Here is a 6,002-nt window from a genome sequence, read left to right as displayed (position 1 = left end):
CAGCAGTGTGTAAATACAGATAGAAAAGGTTGAAGATCGGTAATTTCCTTTAATCAAGGGCTGCCCTAGAAGCAAACATTTTAAAACACTGGAAATGTGATTTAGCTCAGCAATATCTACTGCTGAGTGTTTATAATGGCTCAATAATAACTGATTTTGTAATGTCACAGCAGCAATTGAGAGTGGCTCATCTGCAAGCAATGCAAATGGGTGCACTATTTTTAGAAATGAGTGCCAAAGAGAAACAAATCAAATACCATCCACTAAATCCACAAAAAGTATCCTGTCAATGGACAATTTCTTGTTTTCAGAGCATTTGGAACATCGGAAATATGTAAAAAAATAAAATAAATGACATACAATCTTGTCCCAGCAAAACAACATTTTTGTTGGCTGCCACATTTTGCAATGTCAAGTATTTTTCAAGGCACTACACTAAAGAGTTACTCCTGAAATTTGCCTTTAAAAAAAAAAAAATTCAAATGTTCTTTACAGAATGGCATGTCAAGAGAATCTATAAGGCATTCTAATGTGATGATGTGCAAAGGATTTAAGTAAAAATATGTCAAACAATCACAAGATTAATCTAAACCTCACCCTCAGGGTATGCAATGGCCAGAAAGAAAGTACAGTCACGGGACACACCACAGAACAATGAGCAAATTATTATTTATGGAAATATTTGAGATTCCAAACAGGAATTTGCCACATTGAATGGCATGCAGGAAAATCTCACACATGCTGTGTGAGTGCACCACTGAAAGAGGCCTGTGAGGGTGGTGGTCGTGATGAGGATTCTCCTGCAACCATTTACCTCCTTTCGGTTGCCATGGCTACACAGCCGGAGGCCCGAGCTCTTGGACGCCGAGGCGGGAAGAGGGAGAGGGAAGGATGCTGGGAAGCATGGACCTCTGTTTGGCTGCCGCGCCTCTCTCTGCATGCATCAGCTAACTGAACCTGGCATTTCAAAAAAGAAACAATGTCCGCAGCACCTTGGCCCTGTGAACCAATCTGGGACTTCCACATCTATCCCACCACATAGATATCTCTGTGAAAGGCATTGTGATAAGGCAGAGAAGGATAGCTATCCTTATAGCCGCTCTTGGGGTAAACTTTATCTGTAATACCATTTAACACGAGAAGAACATCAGTTGCTGTTGCGGTTCTGTGACTCAGCAGTGTGAATATTTTGTTACACGTACCATTTAATGCAGCTGCCTCTAGCTGTGGTAAAAACATTGTACCCAAAATAACATGGTTTGACAAACTATAAAACACTCAACAATCGTTTAATGATAAGTCCAAAGTAATGTACCTGTTCATACACATTGTCTCAAAGAAAGACATGAAAGGGACCCTATGGTTTTTTTCTAGTTTGTTATAGGTTTTTGGGCATTTAAATGATCTACAAAGGTTTAAATTCAAAAGTTTACACCAGATGGAGTTTCTCTCCCTCACATTCTCCCTCTGCCTGAAACGCCTCAATTGAAGTCCTTTGTTTACTATAGTATAGTATATAGTAATAATAGTGACATCACTATGTAACGCTCATGCTTCTATTGGCTAGCACTCCAACACATGTATGTGATAAGCTGAGGGGCCCGATATCTCTAATTGGTCGACCAATCACAACAGAGCCGATCAGCTAATCAATCAGAGCAGACTGGGCTCTGGTTTCAGACAGAGGGTGAAAATGAGGTGCTGCAGCACAGGCAGTATGAGCAGTATTTGAACATGGAATCATGTCACAATAGAGCACAAAATACAATACGAAACCTGAGAATTAGCAGAATATGGCCCCTTTAAATACTACAACATTTAAATACTTTTTTCCTGTGACAGTGCTGAAAAATGATCATCAGGCAACACCTAACTTTGTGAATAAAAGGAAGCTTTAACTCACATATTAAGTTATTTATCCACCAACAGCCTGTCTGTTCCTGACCTACAAAGACAGGAAGCAAGCACGACAGAGAGGAACGTATGCAAACCCTCAGAGAGGAAGCTTTGAATGAATAATGGCCTGGTAGCTTACAGTGGGATAAGGGTTTTGGGACGATCAGGCAGCAGAGGGATAGAGTTGCAGAGTTCAAAAGGAGCCACACCTGATGCTTCGCTGTTGTCCGGTAACTGACAAGCGGAATGGCCACCGAGTTCAGAGAAATGGGGATTTGGTTCATGTTGGCTTGACATTGATAAATGGAGAAGGTTTGGGCTACAGGCAAGAAGGGGCTGTCTGCAATCACAGCACTTTTTCCCCCTTCTCATCTGTCTTTCTAGCTTTTTGACACCTATTCTCCAACATGTGTTAAAGCTTTTCTTCTTTCTTGAATGTATGTTATTTTCTTTTATATGAACTCTTATTCATTTATTTTAAGTATTTGCTGTAAAAACTTGGGTCATTACAATGGCCAAGAAAAAAAAAGGGTGGTCAAAAATGAAGTAGAAGCAGCGATGTTCTGACTTTAATGACTGATCCCTGATGATATCATCAGAGGATTAACCTCAAATTAGAAATCTCCCTGCTGCAGCTCAACATTAAACAATTCTACCCTTCATGAAAGCACCTTTAATATCGTGATCCAAGAAAAACAAGTGTGTACAGCATTAAATGGACATTTTGGCCAAGAACAACAAAACATTTTAGGCATTTGTGATTTTTTGTGATATAACCTGGCACAACCTTGTTTTCACCAGCCCAAAATTAATCAGAAAAATGCCTGAATAGACTGTCTGACAATCTGATTTGTATTAATATACCCCTACTTCAAGTATGATGGATTCGTTTGTCTATGCATTTACTTTGCTCAGAGCACACTATCTTCTCTAAAGGCAGTTTAAGCAAAACAAAGACAAAGAAACACGCTTTATCATACACTTAAAATCCGAAAGCAGTCTCTTTAAATATAATAAAATAAAACCAAACCAAAACAAAAAATCATGAAAACTAAATTATAAAAGACTAAATAAATCAGTAATAGATAGATAGATAGATAGATAGATAGATAGATAGATAGATAGATAGATAGATAGATAGATAGATAGATAGATAGATAGATAGATAGATAGATAGATAGATAGATAGATAGATAGATAGATAGATAGATAGATAGATGGATAGATAGATAGATAATGATTTGATAAATCATGAAAAATTGAATTAACAAAAAATTACACATAAATAAATAGAGAATATTATTTTTTTTAAACTGCAAAATTTAAACGGATGTTTAATCCCTCTCAGTTTTCCTGAGACAATGCCAGCAAACTCCACTGAGGTGTGAAGCATTAGTCATAGGCTGGTCACATTTTTTGGCAGCAGATTTAAAATATCATTCAAGGTAAAGAGGGTGAGAGGTGGATCGGGGACACAGCAGCTGTGGGCAGCCATGAGCATCAATGCATGCTACTGGCAAACTGCTCATCCACTGCAACAAAACACAGGCTGGCAGAGTGGCGGACTGTGTTACCCTCACATTGTATTCCTTATATAGAACAAAAAGAAAAAAGCATTGTGAAGTGAATGCTTTAAAGAAAAAAAAAACAAAAAAAAAAACAAAACAAAAAAAAACTCATCCATCAACAACACGGTTCTTGATGCACTTTTTTCCAGTCACTGTTGAGTTAATGAGCGTTAAAGAGCCACAGGACCTGTATCCTGATCTGATTTATTATTTATTCTGCTTTAAGTTGGATTGCTCTGGGGAAACAAGCATTCACAGTCTGCAAAGATAAAGTCAATAAAGATGTCAACCAAGCATTGTAAAACACAATCAGATGCCACTGTTTATACTTCAGCCAATAAATTGCATATACTGTACATCAAGTTCAATAAACTAAATGTATCATTGCTTATGTTATTTTATACCCTTGTGCTATAAGGATTGGTCATTTAATTACTTATATCAGAGCTTCTATTATTTGAAAAAGTATTTCATGTGATAGTCAGCCAAAGGCGATAATTAAAGTCTAACAAAAGTTTGTAATAGCTCTGTACATAAATGCTTAAAATAATACATACTATAATAATAACTACTGTTCTTACCCAATGGGGATTCATATCGCAGAGGGATTGTGAATAATGTGTGTTGAACTGGAGAAATTAATCCAGCACAGTAAACACATTAACGATGAATGAGAGGAGAGCAAGCTGGTAGCACGGAGTGACAGAAACAGACTGACTCACTCCAGGGTTTTTGAGGTCAATATATATCCCATTCATTCAATTCTGAGAAAATACTATGTGTTTATGAAACTGCTAAGAGGGATGATGGATACACGTATGACCTGTTGTCAAATTGTGGCATCAGAACAATGAAACACAATGTTTTCTCATGTTCTTATGATCATCCTGTATGGACCATTTACATGCACAAAAAATGATATAATACACTACAGAAAATGTTAATCCCCAAAAAGTATAATAGGGCATCTTTCGATTGTAAATTGTTATTCGCCTTGGCTCACTCACTTTTATAGAAAATTTGATAAAAGTTTTCTTCTGCTTTTTCAACTCGTGTGTCGACAATAGATGAAACATGCATTGATCATCAACTTGTGTTGACCTAGGACGACTTGAAATGATTCAGAAAGGTTAGTAGGAAACTATTAATAAATCAAAGAGAGAACAACTTATTTTAGGGATTCTCTATGTATAAATATAGGCTTCCATTGGCCTACTTAGAGTGTGAAGATGGATTGGGTTGAGTCAGCAGCAAAGTGCCGGAAAGTAAATGGAACAAAAGAAGATTGGAGACAGGTCACATTTGTTCTACTCTGCGCTTCACTCAGTGGAGCTCCCTTACTGTTTACACTTCCCTTTCACAACAACATAAATGTCAAGGCAAAGCCTGAGCTGTGACAGTGCAAACATAGAGACTATAGCACTTTCCATACTGCGACCACAGGCCCGTCCACCGTTTTAAATTCGTTGTGATGAATTGTTGCTGATTGATAATAACATAAAGCCCGCTCTAATCCTTCAAAGTTTCCCACAGGACTTAGAGCTAAGCAGCTGAAGGGTGGACGAAATTCATTTAGATGCAGTCACCTTGAAAAGGTCAACCTTGTTTATTCTCCTTCACTCCATCCACATGTCCGGAACAATTAATACCGGCACAGGGAGGCGATAAACTCAAGGACTGCCATTAGGATGTCCAAATGTTTCTCTACTGTGTCTCTAAGCCATGGTGATAAAGTGGAGGTGATGATGCAGATTAATGGCTTCATCAATAACTGGCTGAGCAGCATCTGACAGTAAATTCTCAACAGCCTGGAAACACTCTAAAATCAACTGGCAGTTTATACATCAAACAAATCAATCAAGTGTTACAATCAATGTCGCAGCCTCACGTGGGGAGCAGTAAATAAAGGTACCATCTTTGATAGGTGGACAATGCTCTAGAGCAGTGGTTTTCAATAGGTGAGGCGTGCCTCCCCTGGGGGGCGCTAAAGAGCCACAGGGGAGGCGCGACGCATGAAGAAAAAATAACGTACACATTTGTATGCAGCTCTATTGAGATCGGTAATTGTTTGTGTATTAGCTGTCAAATGCATCGTTGCCTTGTCCCAAGTCAACAGAAGTCAGCAGTAAGGGAGGAGACAGGACCCAGCAAAAAACGTAGGAAATATGATCCTGAGTAGGCTACTTAAAGTTAGGTTTCACCTGTCGGGGTCCGAGGCTGCATCTCTGCCGCAGGAGGTGCTAGTGCAAATGACAGCATGACACCATACAAACTTAGGCGTCACATTGAAACTAAGCACACGAATTTAGTGGACAAGCCAGTTGAGTTTTTTGAGAGGAAGCGTGTTGATTTTAGTCACAAAAAAACACAATACAGTTGTTTGGCACTATTTACATGAAGGCGACAGAAGCATCTTATCGTGTCGCGCTACGTATAGCGAAGGCAGGCAAACCCATAACATTGGCGAAACATTGCTACTCCCTGCAGCTAGAGATATGTGTTCAGTGATACTGGGAGAAGCAGCTGCTAAACTTGACG

Source organism: Eleginops maclovinus, chromosome 20 (genome assembly GCF_036324505.1).
Source record: "Eleginops maclovinus isolate JMC-PN-2008 ecotype Puerto Natales chromosome 20, JC_Emac_rtc_rv5, whole genome shotgun sequence".
Classification (NCBI taxonomy): domain Eukaryota; kingdom Metazoa; phylum Chordata; class Actinopteri; order Perciformes; family Eleginopidae; genus Eleginops; species Eleginops maclovinus.
This window is presented reverse-complemented; position numbering follows the sequence as displayed.